Source organism: Haliotis cracherodii, unplaced genomic scaffold (assembly GCF_022045235.1).
Source record: "Haliotis cracherodii isolate W230 unplaced genomic scaffold, xgHalCrac1.p SCAF_2, whole genome shotgun sequence".
Lineage (NCBI taxonomy): Eukaryota > Metazoa > Mollusca > Gastropoda > Lepetellida > Haliotidae > Haliotis > Haliotis cracherodii.
In genome coordinates, this window is record NW_027266275.1 from 59789417 (window position 1) to 59811378 (window position 21962).

General features: G+C 37.9%; 1 protein-coding gene across 1 annotated transcript in view; it reads left to right on the plus strand.

Annotated features, from left to right (window-relative positions):
* The first annotated feature begins 2338 nt into the window (after nt 1-2338).
* Nucleotides 2339-21962, plus strand: part of LOC139469334 (RYamide receptor-like) — a 68996-nt gene continuing 49372 nt past the window's right edge. Inside the window, exon 1 of the mRNA XM_071251473.1 lies at nt 2339-2455. The gene's annotated coding sequence lies outside the window, so the exon portion shown is untranslated. The remainder of the gene's footprint in view (nt 2456-21962) is intronic.

Consider the following 21962-nt stretch of genomic DNA (forward strand, 5'->3'; position numbering starts at 1 on the left):
TTGTTTTGGTCACGACCGAGAGCGATCATGTTTTGTTACGTTTCATGTTGTGCTTATCACCATTTGATGCCGATACAGAATACAGATATGAAACATAAGGTAGATATATGATGAGATTATCTATCCATTGTCTGTGTCGTCAATGATTTAATGAAGGAGGTTAAGTGGTTGGGTTTCACGCCCCTTTACAAAGTACAAAAGTTATATGAGCGTATTGTGGCAAGGAAGGCCAAAGTGATGCAGGTCTCAGATATTTACCACTGTAACGAACCGCAGATCTGTTTCGGAAGTCATTCAAACCTGTGGAACCAGTTCATGATCAAATAGTTTAATTGATCCTATTGACATCTTTTACCAAATTTATGGAAATATCCTTTTTTTTACACTAAATGATTTCAATATCCAGCAAACTCAGGTTTATATTGGCATATATTGTTCACGGTCACCGGGTGCTACCGGTAGAGCAGGACATGCTTACCCTTGTCGCGAATACCTGCTGTCATCATTCATTTTCGGTGATTTAGTCATATTCTTTTCACCGCTATTTTAAATTTTATACTCAATGGCATCTTTTTCGTTGGATAATCAAGACTGGGTTAACTTTACTCTTGTCATGACTATTTCTAAGAAGCTAAACATTACAATCGTTTGAAACAAATTTAATACTTATTTTAAGGGCTGGCTTTTGTTTGCCTAACATGTACACAGCTGAAGGTTAAAGATCATATCGTCCTCAGATATGGAGTATACAATATTATCTGTTTGTATAGTTTGATGAGAAATGGAATTAAATGTGTTGGCAGAACGTTCTAATAATGATCACTATTGATCTAGAGGCAATTTAGTTATCATAGCAATGTTATGTCCATTAGCGGTAAAATGAACATTATAGAAACTAAGATTGAAACGCGTATAAATATTTACTTTAGAAAATACCATACGAGCAAATCAAAATATTTGACATTTTGACACGTGCTTTGGTAATATGAGCATCAAATAAAGCAATTGATGCATCCATTAGCTCGAACGTATTGTTGAGAAAACAAGAAAGCTGGTTTAAAAACAAAATATTTGGCAAATCACGTTGTTATTCAGACAATATGCCATTGCACGCGAGTTTGAATGACACTATTCCGACTGCGCATATGATGTGAAGTGCACGATCATGACGCCCTGGGCCTATGGCTGTTTGTGATGAAGAAAAACAGGATTTCCGGCTATTTTATTGCGAGAGGATCAAAGTGAGACTGCTGGAAGCAAGCAGGGAGAGATTACAAAACCGGATGCATGTCAACTAACCGTCTCCTATAACTACCTACTGGCTAACCAGCATCTAGTTGTGTATGGCGGTACCACTATACTTTATATTACGGTGCAAGTTTAATGTCACTTAAGACATGGAGCACGGCATTACAGTAAATGCACCTATAGCTGGGGTGTTCTTTAAAGGAGGGTGAAAAAACACTGACGGTACATCAACTGTGATCTTTAATATACGTAACACGTGGATGTGACGTCAGCAAATACCATTAGGAACTATTTATGCAGTGTTTATTTCTCCTCCGTTATCTCGACTATGTTCGTGGCATGTCTAGTTCTGCACTCAAGGTAATGTTTGGCAAAAAAGATGTCAACACTCAACATCAGTCTCCATGATCATCAGATGCCGTCTTCTGTCACAATTCATTAGTTGAAAATGAAAGACAATAGTCTCCTGTAAGATTTAAAACAGCGTGTATTGATACGCCAATCATTCTTCAATTGCAGCACACGCATAGAGGCATGCTTGTCAATTACGTTCGTTCAAACACTAATTACATTGACACAAATCAGGACTTATTCCTTGAAAGGGATTGATCTGGTCAAGTTCGAGGCTGATCGAACTGGCATGTCAACCCGTCATTACATTGCTATTAGCATACACGTTCAAATTACTACTCTTCTCGTTAATTGAATGATGTCTTGATTCACCACTAAGAAAACATGCCTTTCCGAAATTACAAGTGACACTTTTGCAACAAAGGACTATGCAAACTACTTTTGTTTTCTATCGGAAAACCGAACGAAAACGACATGCATTTTTTGCAAGCAACACCGTCCTTTAATTATGTCTAGGAAACATGTGGGAGAAAGACACCTATCGAGTGCTCGTTTCATCACGATGGCTTCTTCTCCTCTATGTTGACTGCCGCCAGCAGAAACACCTTGTCGGCTGGCGTTCAACCCTGAAATCGTTAGGGCCGCAGTTACAGCGGTGAAGAGATATACTCTCACAGACGTCGCTGCCTGTGCTCTGTGATTGGCGCTTGTTGGTAATAGTCGACGTTTACAGATAAGGAACAAGTGGTGCTCTTGCCTAGGTTAGCGAAGTCATCTCGTGTCTAAGAAACTATCCAGCACTATATATCGGGCTTATAGACGTCACACACACTTGACACGTTTCAAAACTTGGAAGGTAAGAGTGTTTTGCTTACTCTTTATTAATGTAAATATTCATGTCATGTACAGTGTCAACTTGATAAGTTGGATGCTATTTGTTCAATGCGTTTCGAGTTTGCAGAGTCACAGCAGACATAATATAAGCCTGTTCTTGTTTCTCAATTCTTAATGCATGTATGCATGACCGTGATAGTCCCTGAGATAATTTATTGGAGATTATGCTCGTTTAGATTCAATGTTTTCATTATGGAGTTTTCACGTTTTGAATTTACCACTTTCACAACATAGATTTTTAATGAACACCCGTCTCAACAATTCCACACCAAATATTTCTTGAGCTAAGAGAAAATTGTATGCTTGGTCATTATGTATGTATATTTGTAACACTAAATGAAACAACTTGTACGAGTCGACAGTACTATTGTATGTTAGCTTCACTATTCTCCTACAGCATTCCCGCATCTTGAAAAACTACTACCACAAATGTGAAACTACTTTAGTAATGTAGTCTGAGTTTTTTACTTTGTAGAATAGAATACCTTGAATATTTTAAATATCCAATCAATAATCATCATGCTCTTCAAGTTGCTCACTCTTAACCCTCTGACCGAGAGCGTTCGTAGATTAACAGTTGGTGAGCATGTCCTGCTTATCAGCTTTTCATCTTTTACTATAAACTCCATTGAGGTTAAGTTTATAGCTGCAAGTGTTGTCTGTACGGAACAACGTCGCCTGGAATACTGGTAATTGTTTCGTTTCACTCAATGTCTTTCATCCAACAATACATATTAATGATTTTTTTTGCAACTCTTGGAGATGAGAATAAATAAAAGGGAGTATTAACTATTGTTTGTTAACACTCTGACGTTGATATATACACACTGGCTAAAGTGATTTATACAGAAACGGATGTTATAAACCGATTCATCTCTACGTTCACTCTAGAGTCACGTATGGTTCGGGAAATTAAGCTTTTCCATGCACAGATAATAGGGTATCAAATGAAATATTTACAAGTATACAGCGCAAATAGAATGATAGCTGAATCGTACTGTAGCATGACATGCCCTTGAGGATGGTATATCACACCATGCGGTATGAGAACAGCCACGATATTCAAAGATCATTTACTGACTGACACTTCCTGGACGATAAGATAAGTAAGCATACTCAGCACTGAGCATTAATGTTCAAATTCAAATTTATATATTGTTGACAAATTTGTAGCCTGAGAAAATAAAGTTATATTATACATGATTAGCCTTACTGCCAGTAATTTCTTCTCCCAGGACGTATGCCATTATATTAATTGGACACTGGTGGCCCATTGTCTTAGGTGCAGCAATTCGCTGAGAAGAGTTTCGTCCTTTAGACGTGCCAGAGACATATCATGGTTGGTTCAAATTATCAAAGCGGTAAACGTTTAAGTTATGCATCACTTCCAACTGGTATCATCCCTATTTGATAGTGATTCATAAACACATGCTTATGATACAGTTGGAATCGTAATATGTGCTTTTTGCAGAGATTTCTGACGGTTATGGATTTTTTGTCGCTTATGTTTCCTCTTACATCAGGCTGGCACGCCGTGATATAACTGAAATACTATTCGGCGGCTTTAAACCTATTTACTCACTCACTTTTATAACAATGTGCTCTCTTCTGAAAATACACAATGGGCCTTTACCTGACATGTCGTGTATTTATTAACAAGGGAAGAATAATACATGCATCACTTATAGGGATATATGTACGTGAACAAACGTCTACATGTATAGAAATATCTAGAGATTAAAGCGTTCGCTCGTCCCGTCGAGGACCCGGGTTCGATTCCCCCCATGGGTATAATGTTCGATGCCCAATTCTGGTGTCCCCTTCCGTAATATACAGGCACATTGCTAAAAGCGGCGTAAAACCATACTCTTACGCGTTTGCATTTCGTAAACATCTACATGGATAATGGGGATTGTGGTTGGTCTTTCGCTCGTCACACCTCAATTACCAACATGTGACGAACATTCCTAGAGTTCCCCGTCATGATATTGCTGCAAGATTGCTAAAACAACTCGTAAAACCGTTCTCGCTCACTCAGATGAATAAGAATGTTCAAAATCCAGTTCGACAATTAATTTAACATTAAACTACTTCTCTACACTTACAATTATGCAACCGTTGTTATCTGGATCAAAGTATGATAGCACCTATCTTTCGTTCTTCATTCCTTCCAATAGTGTTTAATGTGTGTCACTTCTTTTCACTTCAAATAACCCTTTTAGGTATTACTGAATCCTAGAGAAAATCTTTCAAATTGAATGCAGTAAATTCATTAAGACACAGAATAACCGCTGAACGATCCTGGCAAATACCCCTCGTCGTGAAACTGATCTATCCTAGGGCTCTTCCAATCTGTACAAAACTACATTTCGAAAAACGCGACGAACATAAACATTACAGCTGGTTACACACTCTCCCTGGTAAGCGCTTAAACTCTGGAGAGTTCTAAAATACTGGCAACAATCGAGCCTGAAAAGCTAGTCACAACACGATACATGCGCATGTCACGCATACTTACGTTAATGGAGGGATTTGAGACTCACATTGGATCTAATGAGTCTTGAAGATGAGCGAAGGATCTTTTATTGTTTAACTACGTGCATAGGTATAGTTACATTTCAACCGAAGACCGTTTGGGATCAGATGACGTAGGTTTTATAGCCATTGTTTTCGCGAGGACATCACAACATTTTAGACGTATGAACCAAATGAATCAATGTGTATGAGGCGTAAAAAGTATAAATAAAAGGGGCACCCCCTTTCCATAATCATAAGAAATATCCATTAAAATACGATTCCGACTGTTACATAAGAATGTGTTCAAGTATCAAAATATAATAGTGATGATACAAGATATAAGCTTTCGTGCCCAAGCGGTGTCACCCGTCATAAACACATGTTATGGGAAGTCAGTTCATCAAAGTGTAGGTACTATGTGCAGTTTAAGTCACTTCTAAATGTTGAATTGTATCTTTCACCAAATATCCCTGATCTAATAGATCTAATGTCGTAAAATGAGACCGTACATCTAGTGCCGAACAGGATCATACTGTAACCTCGTTATGTTTGTTTAAATAGTTAACGTCAACGCCAGAGAAAAATCGGTCTCGAAAATCTCTCGAAACAGATTCCATTGGGCTTAACAGGCGAAATAGTGGTGAAAGTTGTATGGATTTATCTGTGAAAATCAGTGGTGACACCAGGTGTTAAATTACGTGAATGGGTAACTGAAGATCAGTGATGATACCAGGTGTTCCAGTTAAGGGATTCCATTTATCAAGGTTTCACACAGTGGGGCAGATGATAGGTATAATTGTTCAAATGGTTATACAAGCGCAGGAATTTGCATGATCGGTCGCTTTATGATAACTAATTAGTAACACAACAATCAATATAGCCGCCAGTTATCCCGTAGTTCGTTGCTTGTGCTCTCAGAAAGAGCAGATGTTTGCATGGTCGGACGCCTTAAGGTAACTAAAAAATAATAACGATCAAGATGGCCGCCATTTTTCCAAGTTGGTCGACATTTTTTATTGTTTTTAGTTCAGATATTTGTGCCGACTATCATGCTGGGCCTAATTCTGCTATGTAATGCTCCTAATTATTCAGGGAACCTAACACTTCATCCAAAATTGCTTCAAAATCGCCCAAATTTCTTACATTGATCAATATAGTCTTGCTATTTCCATAGTATTCATGCATATACCTTTGTACCTGAATCTCTACCGTGGATAAACAGTGGATCTAGGAAACAGTTACACTTTCGATTAAAAGTTTAGTTACACGTAGAAGGCAAAACATTTAGTGGACATGCATATTTGTACATGTACACGTTACCATTAGTTCTATACATGTACTTCAGAAAAAGTACATTAGGAAGTAGCTTAATGATATTAGTCATATACGTGAGTACAACAATGATGAAGTGTAATATGTCGTGCTGAAAGTTCAGGCTATTTCGTGTTTGTGTATACGACCCTATTGCTTGCTAATTCCACAGGAATAACGGAATGCAATGAGACTATGAAGACGAAGAAAGACATCGTATTCTTTCGAAAAAAGATAGCTAGCGTTTCAGCAAAACGACTTTCTCCGAACAGTACACGCCCAATAGTGGTAACGAAGCTTATTATGGACGTAGCCTTATATCCAATAGTGATTACCTTACATCTGTATGTTACATACGTCTATCGACGCTCTTTAGGGATTTCTTTTCGATATCAGCTTCTAAAGACCTACACCTTGTACGGAACACACATAGCACCAACCTAACACCTGTTTGACAGACAGCACCAAGTTTATACGGACTTGATAGGAACGTTAGTTGTCAGAACAATGCGTGAAAGACGACCAACCAAAGCTACAATTATTTTGACGAAGCTATAAATAAGTCCCTAATCTACAACCTGTCAATAATTTGACATTTCCTGAATAATATCTGTGTGAATTAGTATGATTACTAGATGTGTGGCATTAAGAAGAAGGGAAAACGACATTTCGAGGAACTGCCAATTATGGGTTTCTGGTTGCTATGAAATGTATGTGCTCTGTTTGTAGGATGACAATTTATGATACTATTCACGATGTTAAGCCGACAATAGAATGATTGAATGTAATACACTTGTGTTAAACAAAGTATGTGTTATGTGCATCTGACATTTATGTTATAATATATGAAATGAACACAAGAATGATTGATGTACAAGTGGTTGTTTCAACCCATTCAGCCCCGACGAGGAGCATATGGAACATTCACCACCCTTTGACTGGCGCATTATGTACCACCTGTATCCACCACTGGTCCTAGCTACCTTGGGAATGCATGACAAATTAGCAATTGATACGAACATAGCAGAGGGATACCCCACGGTTACTGTTCTCATCATTGGTAGATTAACATTTGTGACTAACCATAAGATAAGGGACCTTATGGATGAAAAATCACATGTTGACTTCTCATTATATTTTAATGGGATCTTAGGAACGCACATAATATAATTCACAATCTTCACTTGGACTCCATTTCTGCAAAGGCCCGTTTCCAGACTTAAAAATGTTCATGTAATAACTGTTGTTTTTAGAAATAATATCTGATTAATTGAAATTAGACTAGCATTAAAATGTTTTGAAATGATGTTTTTTATTACATTTTTATTACAAACTAACGAGAGAAGCATACGATAGTTTTGTACAGTCTGCATTCATGGCGATTTTAATGGAAGTAAGTTGACGTCAAACGTCTTTCTTTTTGACGTCACATCACAATTAGTCAACTTTACCCCTGGCGAGTCACATTTGCGGATCACAGTCCTGCAGTACAAAGATGTTACGTGTTGCAGTGTCTGGTGGCTGGTAAAACATGTTACTGGATGCATGCAACGGGCAGGTGTTGCTGTGATTAATAGATACATCGGTAATAAAGTTGGGTGTCACTTCGCGCGTTCGTGGTGGATCTAATTAAACAACTGCTACATCATGTAGTTATGATATTTTAAGAGGAGCTCAATCGTTTATTGTGTCAGGATATCAATACGATCACAGAGAGTATGGGAGTTAGTATGGTTTTACTTTGCTCTTAGCGACATTCCAGTCATATCACGTTGAGGAACACCAAGAATGGTAACACTATGTAAATTTATTAAATCAAACGCGGTATTCAGTGTGACAAGCAATGATTTAACCACCCTGAAATCAGCACAGGGTGCAATTGAATTGAGCAATTATTCGTATTACCATAATGATAACAACCGATCTGCAATACCATTATTTCATGTACATATAACTGTTTCAGACAATTAGATGACCTTTTTGCATGATCTGTTGTTAATGTTTGTTTAACGACGTAGCCTGGAGTCACATATGGCCTCTCAGAAGTACAGCAATTGCCACCAGATAAACTCAAGTGGACTGTTACTTCTAGGAATCGGACATCATGTTTTTGACACTGATGTGTCAAGTTTGGAAATGTCCTCCTCATGCCTATCATAAAACATTTTGAAAGTTCTACTGATACGTGATCAAACAATTTCAGAGCAAGAGTCGTATGATGCTCTTTGAAATCGTTGTAGAAAGAGCATGCTCGATTATTCCTCAAAAGTTGTGAAACGTAGACACCAAGGGCTGGAGCAGCTCGAATATTGCTCGACATAAAGAGAAAGTTGGCTATTGGAAAGGTCAAGTTCTGTTGTAACTCAAGTGGACTGTTACTTCTAGGAATCGGACATCATGTTTTTGACACTGATGCGTCAAATTTGGAAATGTCCTCCTCATGCCTATCATAAAAAAATTGAAAGTTCTACTGATACGTGGAATGTTGTAACCTTGATCAAACAATTTCAGAGCAAGAGTCGTATGATGCTCTTTGAAATCGTTGTAGAAAGAGCATGCTCGATTATTCCTCAAAAGTTGTGAAATGTAGACACCAAGGGCTGGAGCAGCTGGAATATTGCTCGACATAAAGCGAAAGTTGGCTATTGGAAAGGTCAGGTTCTGTTGTTTGGCTGACTTCACGTCACCCTATGCCTATCACGAAGATCGTTGCTTGTGGTCTCCGTCACTGGTGATTTACACTGTAACTTAGCTGAGATTATATTACTCACCCTCATTCGCCTTTCATCTTTTTTTGTTATGACACATCCATGGTACTGAAGGTATAATTGTGTTCCTGACGATAAGCTGACTACTTTGTAATGACAAATATCCGTATTAGCGACATTAAGCGATGTCTTAACGGTAATGCTATTGATACTTATTTGTACATTATTTTATGCACACGATCGGCTCAAGGTACATTATTTATTGCTAGACTGGAACTCAGTAGATGCCATCAAGCTAGAAGCCATCCAACCGCAAACTGATTTGGATTTATCGTCATATTGTTCACGGTCTGTCGCTCACATTGGTTCATTATCGCTCATTATTAAGACCATGAGCTACATCCTTTCGTATTATTTGTCCATGAATTTCTCCATTGCTCATTCGGTCGATTTGGTGGAATCGTCGACTGAAACACGGCCCTGTGCTACACGCATGACGCACCTGTTGGTGACGCTTTGGTCGAGAGTTAATCATCCGTGACACATGCAACCAGTCAGCCATCAGTGTCTAACTTGTATAACTAGTGACCCTAACAGTCACAACGTGTGTAAAGAAAACCTTATTTTAGGTATCCATGAAGTGAGTTTATGGTTATTCCGTGCATGATTGCCTGTATGGAACGTCGCTGAAAACAACTCAGACCATATAAAAACAGTATGGCCTTTAGAAGCTGAAGAATCTACGGAGAAAGGATTGATTTATGGATTTCAACTTAGGTTTCAGTTAATTTTCATTATCATGTAGATAAAGTCGTAAAGAATAAAGAAATTGAAATGCATTAGTCAAAGCTGCCTTCGTAAATACACGTACCGTCCGATCATCTTGTCAAGGTTTGAACAAAATCTTATGTTATACTTGCATACCAATCCAGACGATTACCGAGTTTGATAATTTAGTAGCGTTACATTAAAACTATGTTGAGTGATCAAGTGAAATGGCATTGAATTCAGTTCATACTGAAGAGACTGATAACGTTAATCAAACATTCTAAGTATTCACAGAGCAATCTATATTCTGATGATGAAAGTTTGGAACGCTGTCATATCCTATGACGTTTTCAGGTTGAATCCATTTGATGTATTCAAATAATGAGTTTAATGAAAGACTCGAAAAATGAATGTCATTCATTGTAATATCATAAATCTGTTTTTTGCAGTTTCTGTTTCTGTTAATTGCAGAACGTCATTTCACAGAATCTATTTGACAGTGTACTCCCTATCTGCCCAAAACACTCTTCTTTGACAATAAATCGGTCAGTTCAATTTAAATACCAACCACGAAGTCATATGTTCTGTAGGTATGGTTTATTAACTTTGGTCGTATAAAATAGCACGCATGACTAATTACCTTAATGGTTACCTACATGGTCACTGATGCCATTTCCGACCTCTGGCTAATCTTGAGAACAACTTCCTAGCAGCGAAGACTCAATGTTCGGATCGGATACACCTGTCAATTTGACCTAATGACTTTTGTAATTGTTTCCTGGACTAGATTTATTGCGTGGGCATAATGTACAGTGACCTGAAATACCGAAGGAAAATATCACACATTTCTCGAACTCTTTGTGGCAGCTCGGCATAAAGTGGGCTAAAACAAGGATTGGTCGGGTGGGAGTCAGTATGTGGTGTCGGAGTGGGGTTTCCATGTTAAACTGCGGCACGGTATCTGAGTGGGCCAGCACTATAAAATCGGCATTAGCCCGACTAGTACAAGAACACACACACACACACACACACACACACACACACACACACACACACACACACGAACACACACACACACACACATACACACACACGTCGCTATATAAGTGCAATAATCTTGAAGGTAACGTTAAACCCCATTTTACCTCACCTAACCTCACCATAAAAGTATGTAAACGTGACAAAACAAGGCGTAAGACAAGGGTACCCTTTTCTACAGGAACAATGACGCAAAGTCACCACGCTTTCAAAGAACGCTACAATGGTTTTCATGACATAGACAGCGGGTCCAGTATTGGTATACTTGGTATATCCTTACTCTAGATCTTGTCACACAATATGAAATATTTGTTTGACATTGAAGAGATATATATTGATGATAAATGATTCAGACTAGACTCAGGCAACTTGGCAGTCCCTGCTAATTTGATTCAGCTCATTAAAAACCCAAACTATTTGTCGTAACTGTCTTTGTAAAGTATTTATATTTAGACACCAGAGGGAAAATAAACGATGTTTAACGCCGCACTCAACAATATTCCAGCTATATGACGACGATCTGGACCAGAGAATCCAGTTTTGACATCATGATCCTCGAGTCATGCAATTGGTAAATTATGACATGCAATCAACGAAGTCATCGAGTTTGATCATTTAGCCGCCTATTACGACAAGCATAACTTGCTGGGGACCTATATTCTTATCAGGATTCCTCAAGGTTGGCATATAAATCTGTATATGAACCAGGCAGTTAATAATTACCCTAATTTGACACAAATACTATCTCAGTTTGACACAGGTCTCTTAGTACAAAGCCAAGACAGCGACCGAAATTAAACCTACTCTCGCTTTAAAGAAGAGCCTGCAGCTGCAGGGACAACCTACCTTCGTGTGTTACACATTAGTCCCAACTGAAGGACCAAGAGAACTTGCTCAGATGAAATCAAAGCAGATCATCAATGTCATGATGATTAGCGGATTACCATAGGCAGTCGTCATTTCTTGTTTTATTACCTCAAAGGCGAAAAAAGAAACATCTGCCAGGTTTATGAATCCATGTTCATGTAGCTTGGATAAATGGCATCCACCGATATATCAACACCAATAAGTTGATTTTCATATGTTGGTTTGTTGTTTTTTGCCACACTCAGCAATATTCCAGCTATATGACGGCGGTCTGTAAATAATCGAGTCTGGACCAGACAATCCAGTGATTAATATCATGAGCATCGATCCACGCAATTGGGATCGATGACATGCATCAAACAAGTCAGCGAGCCTGACCAACCGATCCCGTTAGTCGCCTTTTATGACAAGCATATTCACCTTTTACGACACGCATTGGTTGTTGAAGACCTATTCCATCCCGCAATCTCCACGGGTCGATTGCGTGTAGTTTCCCTGATAGAATTCATTTCAGGAAGTAATTGAAGGGAACTGACAAATTTGGTGTGATCATATTTTGTCATCGGTTTCATATTCATTTCGAGAGATAATGTCAGTCTAACTGAAACAATTGGCGGTAGAAACATATAGCAATACATAGAAAAAAGACGATTTGGTTATAATGACACGTTGAAAAATCTCTTTACCAAAGGCGTTTTTGTTACCACTTTCGATGCTTTCGTGTTCAACCGTAAACTTGAGATCAATTTCATGAACAGCTTTCCAGTTTTCTTGCACGGCAAACATGTCGTTGACGTTTCCTTATGGGATCATTAGCGTTTCTTAAGTGTTAACCTTCCTCCTGTTTAATATTCAATTTTCAATTAATATTTTTATGTGTGATTCCGGAATTTAACATGCGCATCAAGTGTATCAATGTATTATGATTTTAACTGATAACTCTCAATCCATTTATTCATTTCGCGAACACCTGGTATCGTCATTAGTTCGATAGTGATTCATGAATAAATGCTTATTATGTGGTCGGAATCACACAATGGATTCTGCGTTTAATACCAGTAGATATTTCTAATGCATATGGAAATATTTCTGTAGCTTTTATTTACCAGTAACATAGATTGTAGTTAAATTGTATATGTTCGCAAATTTACGCTCCCGTACAGTACGTGAGTGTAGGCAATTGATATTTAGCAGTTGTTTATTAATAAGAAAGTAAAACCTCTCACATATTGTTATTAGTAAACTTCAGATGGCATTTGTTTTCATGTCTTAGGAATGTTTATGACACTTTTGAAGATAGGAATGTAACTACATCTATAGTTATCACATTTAGTAACAAGGAATGAAGTTTTTCCTTGACTTTGTCGTGTACAAAGTTTTAAAAAAATCAAATCTATAACATTATTACTGTAATTTAATGGAAACGTAATGCACGTGGCTAAATCGAACAGGAACATATTGTGTAAGTGTTTATCATCAAAATCTCTTTAATCACAAACTCTCCTCTAAGACATCAAACATACGAAGGTAATGGGTGGAACATAATTCACAGAATCAATGAGTCATAGTGACAGGTTCATTGTTGCAGACAATCTCTTTCTCCACGATTAACAATATGGTGGCAAAGAAAGCATCCATAATTACACTTCAAAAGAAATAAATCATGTAGATATATTGGGCACTTAAGTCAAGAGAATTAATTTTCATGATTAGCCGAAGGGTAATATGCAGCAAGAAGTACGTGGTGCGTGAAGTACATGAAATTATTTTGCAACCCCATTGTTGATTTCGTTCTGCTGGGAAAGAGAGATTTTCCGGCAGCAAAAGATGTAATATCATTTCAAGCAAAACACATAGTCTCATTGCAAACACTAGTACTGAAGAGCAGTGGTGCCTGCAACGACTGTGTTCGATTCAGGAATTGTAGTTGTAACATTAATAACACATGTGCTATGTTTATAAAAGAAGCACAAAATATATGTTTAGGTTTTGATTACAAATACTTGTGGAATAAAGGTGTAAGAATGCATCGTAATGTTTTAATGTACTTCGGCTTCATGTGATGAATACATTGGCATAACTGTTCTTGAGTTAGTATTAAACATATATGTAAGTAAACGTACCACTATTCAGGCTAATGGATTATAATATTAAAGTCTTTGCAAACTCTAACTGTTCTAAATTTTTGAAAGGAATAGAAGACGTGACACTCTGCTACAGTTGTGCGCACAGGAAGGCTAAATGTGAAAACAAAGTACATGTTCATGACGAAAGCTATGGCAAGGCCTTGTAACGGTTACGGGAGAGGATTACCGATTCCAGCTTAATGTAATAGAACTCACGAGTAATACATAATTCATATATACCCGATGGGGAGCCAGTAAGATCAACAACGCACAAGCCAATACAGTGTTCCAGTAACAATGCAATAAAACAAGATAACATAAAATGTATCTTAATATGGGAGTTGGAAATGATAATTGTCTACACATCTTTGAGTACACACTGGGATGATAGATAACTTGATCCATGTCTGGCGTGTTTCTTTGGCTTTTTATCATTTCGTGATGATTCCTCTTCATGCTACGATCTTGGTTTTATGCCAAAACATGGTCTGGATTCTTGATAAGTCTTTCAGAGAGCGCTTATTTCAAGTCGGATTTGACAACCAAGGTTTTGTGTTCTTTGATTCAAGTGGCTATGGGGCATATGCCATGTCTTATCAACACAAAACAGATGAGTGTATTCCGAGATCGACGAGGCATGGTCAGCCGAGTTCATACAATAAAGTGATCTTAAAATAGGGCAAGAGCATGTGTTTATGAATCACTATCAAACAATGATGATACAAGGTGTTTGAAAAGAAGGTGAGCGTATCCCGCCCGAACGGTGCCACCCGGGAATCCAAGTCAAACTAGGGAATTGCTTCGGACATCATTTTCGTCAATGCATGATTCGTCAAATTTGGATATGTCCTCATGATCAACATGTCTTGTTTTGAGAGCTTTACTTAGGCCTTAAATGTACTAACCCTGATCAAACAACGTTACAGCAAGGCACGTGTCGTCATTTGCAGTCTTCGTAGAAATAGCATGCTTCATTATACAACAAAGGTGAAATGTAGACAGAAAAGGCTGAACCGGCTGGAATACTGCTCGACATGATGGGAAAGTTGACTATTGGAATGAATTGACAAATAAGATCGTTTTATTTGATGGCAAATTAACGCAGTGCCGTACGCGGGACCGTAATTGGTTCGGTATAATTAAATATAAAAACGTCAATGCAAGAGAATAATCTGTCTCGATTATTCCATTTGGCGTGGAGCGCAACATAGCAATATATGAAAATAAATCAGTGATGATACCAGGTGTTCGCGAAAAGTGACAGAAAATCTGGTGACACTATAGTACATTTACAAGTCTACTTTACGTCCGCTGTGTACAAGTGCAGAGATTCTGATGCTTATAAGTAGATCTAGATTTCAATACCCAGGCATAGACTGAAAAGTTGACTATTCGAAAGTTAACTCATAATTGAGAGATAAAGCCGTTTCTACTTGACAACAAATTATTGCATAAAGTCAGGGCCGTAAACTGGTTCTGTATTGCATATAAATTACAAATCTAGATTCAGATAAGTACTCCTAGACTTGTCCATGTTCGGTCTTTGACAGGTTAGATTGTACATAAGAAGAAATGGATACGTAAAAAAACATTCAATGAATATTTTGAATAATTCTCAAATGTTGTTTCAGTTTGCAATTACCTACACGAAATAACTAGTTGAGCAGATATGACTAAAACGTATAAAATGACTTTTAAACTTTCTGGTTTTCCTCCTGAAATGTTAACATGACGATACCTAAAATTGGAATTCTTCAACGTACAATGAGTTTTACTTTTACGGTGATGAAGCAACATCCTCTCTAAAACACAGTGTTGCAACAAATGTACTAAAAGCACAATGTAATGGTAAAATGTAAAATTTATTTGATGTCAGTGAGAAACGATGTGATCATGATGTACCATATTCTCTAAGGGTCCTTAAGCTGTGTAGTATAGCGCGTTTATTTATTGGCTACTGTGTCTTAGGATTGAAACTGCGCTTATTGTTTCAGACATGCACAAAGACCGTTTGAACCTGATAAACCAAAACGTGTTGTGCTTTTTATGTAAACCTGATGAATGACTTCAATCCTTCAGAGACTGCTGGAACTTCTACCGATCTGTGCAGTGCGTTCATGTCTTTAATAAGCCATCCCAACAGTGCATTATGATACGATCATTAACGCCATGAGCTGTCACTCAATTACATTTTTTTCTAATATCAAAACTCTTTCAATAGCCACAAGAAATCTTTGCCAGAAGCAGCGTCGATTTTACGATTTCGACTGTATAATGAGCATGTTTTTATGAATCTCTATCAAATAGATATGGTACAAGGCGTTCCCGAAAAGGTGAGCTTATCCTGTCTCATCGGTGGCACCCACTACAAACACATGCAAATTATCATACAAAACAGTCAATTGTTCACACGAAAAGACACGGAAACATAGTACAAGTCGAAATAGGGAATTGCATCGGATGTCATTTTGACACTAATGCGTCAAATTTAGAAATTTCCTCCACATGTCTACCATAAAACTTTTTGAAAGTTTAGCTGAGGCCGTGAATTTTGTAACCTTGATCAAACAACTTTTGAGCAAGAGTCGTATGACGCTCTTTGAAATCTTCATAGAAAGAGCATGATCGATTGTTGTGGAATGTACACATCTTGATCAAACAACTTTTCAGCCTGAGTTCGTAGAAAGAGCATGCTCGATTGTACGTTCAACGTTGCGAATTTCAGACTCCAAAGGCAGGAGCTGCTGGAATATTGCTCGATGTGAAGGGAAAGTTGACTATTGGAAGGTTGGAGACATCCCTCTTGTCATAAAGTCTTGTGGAGAGTTGTTTGTCACTATGAATCTTCATGTATAGACCTAAATATGAAACAGAACGATTTGTCTTTATCTGTAACATCTCGTTGCTGACAGACAGTTAATTTCATATGTTGAAAGTGTGAGGTCCCACAATAAACGACAAAAAGGATAACAATCGTCACTGAGAAGTGTTCTTCAAAGAATACATTATTTCCACGTTTATACTCAGATGTCCTTTTTCTATAGGAACAACATAAATACCAAGAAGAGTTGGTGTTATATCTCCTCAATTAATGAGGGCACAGGTGATGAGTCGAAATGAAAGGAAAGTGAATTGGGTGAATGATACTGAGCGTTTGCTGACGCTAAATTAAATTCTCCCTGAGACATTATCCCTGAGCACATTTGGCATGGTAGAACATCATGTAATTGGAGATCGTTCCTGATTGAACTCTCGTGGCTTTGTGATACCTTGAAAGTACTCAGTTAGGTTGAATGCCGTCAAATGTGTTTTCAAATATGGAGAAAACATCAAAAGCGTCATAAATAGATTGGTGTGATTCGACCAGCAGGATTATAACGCATTATTCTAATCTGAAACCCATATATGTACACTATGAGATATTATGTTTCTCCTTGAACATCTGAAGGGATTGAAATTCAATCCCCCAATCATGGAGTTTTTCACTTGGCCAGAGCTGTTTGTAATTCTACTTTCAGCGATATTGTGGCAAATGAAGGTTAATCGGTACAAGATTTCTTTTTAAGAGGAGGGTCTCCAACGATATCTCATATTTGAAGTTCCAATCATACAGTTTCAAAGAAAGTTTCACCAAAGACAAAGGCGAGCACATGACAGTATAACTGCAAGTTCAAATTTTCTGAATTAATCTCACCATTACCAGAGATTAAGGAATCAACACAATTACAATAATGACGGTAGCCAGACACACACAGGGAGATTCTCCGTGAGGAAATATCCTGTATTGATTATATTGGCATTCATTCAGGCTAAGATGTCTAGAAAAGGCAAAGAGATGTTCTATAGATCCTCAATAGGCGATTGTTCCTCCTTGTCAATCAAATTTAACTCGGACTAGCATACTAAACCCGAGTGGCTTGTTCCTGACACATTATGGGTGGTCCATCATCGCTGGGGCCTACCCCAGACGTATTGATTCATAATAATTACGTGGCAAAAGGGCGGCTAACGTAACAGCCCAATATTTTCCTGAAAGGTTAATGCAACGGACGTGCAAGTCATTTCCAAATCCCAATAATTACTGTGACATACCAGCCGAAGAGGTCAAAATCGGCAACTGCAAAACAGAGATTGTCTTGTATGTGAGACGTGAGAAGACAGGAGCCCGCTGCCAACTGAGTCTATTAAATCAGTGTTATTAAGGACATTTCCAAACAAGTAACAACTTCCAAGGCACAGAGACAAACACTTCCACAAATAGTGCGAATTGTAAATACCTTACTAGTGATGACCTACTCGTATAAAGTGTATATTATATAGTACACGGACAAAAAAGGCCTGCTAACTTAATAAAATAGGGTTTGCAATGAGACGATTATGTTTCTCCTTGAACATCTGAAGGGATTGAAATTCAATCCCCCAATCATGGAGTTTTTCACTTGGCCAGAACTGTTTGTAATTCTACTTTAGGCGATATTGTGGAAAATGAAGGTTAATCGGTACGATGGACTGAATATTTCAGAGATAATAGTCTTAGCAATTTACAGGAAATAGCCAACATGAAAGTACGAACAAATCCTTCATACCTCAAACTTTGTCAGCTCGACTCTCGGAATGGTCTTCATTCACGAGTATGTCACACCATGTTAAATCCTAGGTATGAAGAAGACCTTCATTATTTTGGTACAAACACAGTGCATTGCAAGACTGAAGATTACAATTACAACTTTTTTCTAAGTAAATGGTTACCTTCAAAATATGATCAAAGTATGACGTTACGAACAACAATACAACTAGAGTAGTATTAAATAAGATCGACAAAAGTACAATGGTATTAATTCAGAATGTGATCCGTTCTGTAATTTAGTTATATTTCACAAATAATTTCTCTGCAAATAATTTCACAAATACACATATATCAGATTATGCCCGAAATCACACTTAGATTGTCCATTCACATTTGTTTTCAGTAACCATAGGTCGATACAAAAGCCCCGGAAGCGTTAATCGCAAATTTATTGTACATCATAACTATAATTCACAGAATCAAGAACCTCGAAGGCGTTTCAGCAGTAAATCATCATTTCCTGAGTGTAAACATTAAGGCATTGTGCCAAGTACCAATTACAACGTCAGTCACATTCAGCCAGTGGACGTTCGTGACCAATATCTAAATTGATTGCCGATATATATATATAATCACCATCTATAACAGACACTGTATCCTGGTAAAATTAGAATACATAGCTTAATACGTTATACATTTTCTAAGAGACAGTAAATCAATTCTATCATGTCACATGTCATTTCCTCCAGCACATCGGGATCATAATGTTATAAAAGGGATGACGTTTCACGTTGTCTATGGGTTAAATAAGGAAACTCTTTAGTTGTGATGGAAACGTCTTTGTTTTCTGATAAACTTTGCATTAAACCTGAATGTTATTTGTAAACTTGACTACACAGTTGCAGTTGTTTCAAATCTGGCATTAACAATAATTCGTATTTGTGTAACATTTTTTACGTGTTATCTGACTATATCTATACACTGCATGTGGTAGCTACAAATAGGACGCAGCTGCTATTTATACTTTTCGACGTCCACAACAACTCTGATCAACAAAAAGACAGCTAGTCAGGAGATAAGCAAATCAGTACTATTAGCTTCATGATCATTTATTGCTAGGTATGATGGTTTCTGAAATAACATGTTATCATGTTTTAGACGTTATATTTTAGATGAGCAGCATTAAACAACTAACCGATCACCGAGCTGCTTCTACAGCGTTACCCAACATATTCCAGTCAGGTTAATATTATATCTACTACCATTTTACGTTTATCTTAATTGATCTGCTTCGGTTGATACAACATTCGTGAGCTATTAAATAACATGTTCACTGACTGCTGTGATCACATACACTACAAGACGCATAAAACCAACATGCATCTCGAGATTGTCCTTGACCTCACGCCTTATGCTGGACCAGAATACTGGAAGGTGAAAGATCACTAATTGTCCATGAATAGTAATAGCCAGGCCAACTATTGTTTACTTGGTTATTGTTTACGTGGTTAACATATTGTAGGCGGTCTGTGAATAGTCTGGCCTGTGGAGATACACGGTTAATAGTGTATCCTCCATGCTTCTGAAGTAATAGCAAGAGTCATTTGCAGCACTATCACTTTACATATCTGGATAAATGAAATGCAACTTGTGGCTATAGACAGTCGTCATCATCAAGCAACTGGTCATTTTCTTGACAGGTTACTCATTAGACACATCACAAACCACGTGATTTATTGACGTGGTGATCGCTTTATCGATTGCCGAGGGTTCTGAAAGCGTCCCTAAGATAATATGGCAGCATCAAGTTCATAAATTCCACTTTCCTGTTATTGCCTTTCATAGACATGCTGCGAGCAAACAACGGGAACATTAAAGATGCAGCCAGCACACCAATGCATTAACTTCTCATTATAAGTACCAATGGTCTGGCAATACTGATGGACGATATAAAGGACAAACACTACTAAAGGTGCCAGTCACTGGCAGTAATAACAGGGGCATTTTGCTTTGAAACATGAACATGGCTTTTTATGTGTTATGTTTTAAAGTAATTTACGGATTTCCTTCTGGTAATATGATACGGCAAAGGAAGGTAATAGAAAGAAAGTGTTCAGTTGCAAAAGTGTTGATGGTAAGATGCCATGAACTTACATATCTGGCATTGGAATTGGAATATATCCATTTCATCCCATACAGCTGTCATTCACAATCTGGCGGCCCTACATGTACAGTAGATGTTCCCAAGGCCTGCCTCAAATAATATAACCATTATGTGTAAGCATAATTGTTTGCTCAAAGAGCTTATGTGAGTTCTCAGAAAAGACCCAAGTGTTGCTACATCTTCAATGGACGATTTGTCAAACATGAACGCAAATGTCGACTGAAGTTTATTTAGAAAACAATATATAAAATGCTGAACTTTATCATGGATACCATTTTTGTTAAAAAATGAGGTTAGGACATAAAGTAAGGAAGAAGGCAACCCAATTGGCACCATTTGTGCTCTCCGGCTTGGTGATCTGTTTCTTTGTGGATGTGATATCGAAACTTCTGCTCGGATTGGCAATTCAAAACAAGAGATTTTGGCGAAGCTGTTCAAGTTCAGCTTCATGTATATCAGTTATCTGATATCTTTCAAAGATGGAAATTCCCTTCCACCGATTAATATAACCCACCTGACATCCAAAACCTTAAAAAAACAGACCAGTGAAATCGCCTCATGCTTTTCATATTTTGATATATGCATAAAGACTCAAAGTGAACAGACAGTATTACAAGACGGATGAACTGTCCTTTCATGTCGAGCAATATTCAAGTAGCTCCACCCGTTCGTTTCTACAACTTTAGAGGTACACTCAAGTATGTTCTTTCCGCGAAGGGTGGCTCGGGTGGCCCAGTCGTCTAAGGCGCCGCGATTTGCTGTGCAGAGTTGCGTCCCTTCGGACGCGCCAGAAACCTATGATTGTGGGTTCGAATCCCGATTCGCCCCAATTAAGTTTCTAGGTTTGTCAGCACCATACCCGTGCTCGTGGGTTTCACCGAAGTGGTAAACGTCTGAGACCTGCATCACTTTGGGCTTGCCTCCCACATTAAGCCGACACCGCGATATAAATGTAATACTGTTAAAAGCGGCGTCAAACCCAACTCACTCACTCTTTCCGCGAATATGCAAAATAGCGTCATGCCACTCTTAATCAGTTGTTTGATCAGGGTTACAGCGTTCAAAGACTTAGAAAAGCGTTTAATGACTGACGCATTATGATTAGGGACCCAAATCTCTTATTTTGACTCCCGGGTTTGTTCAAGTGAGCACCAGATTTGCCTTTGTAGGGATTTCTCGTGGTTATGCAGATCCGCAGATTCAATCCCTTCTGAAATATTGTCAGGGATCTTGAGAAAAGAAAGATTTACATGATATCTGTTTCGTGTAAAAGATCATTCAGTTGTTTGAAGTTTCGTTCATCTTTGCAGTTGTAGACGAATAATACTTACATACACGCCGTTTATTTTCAAAATGATTGAATTACGTCTGATTTTTGAATGCGTGTTCATACCCTTGTGTGT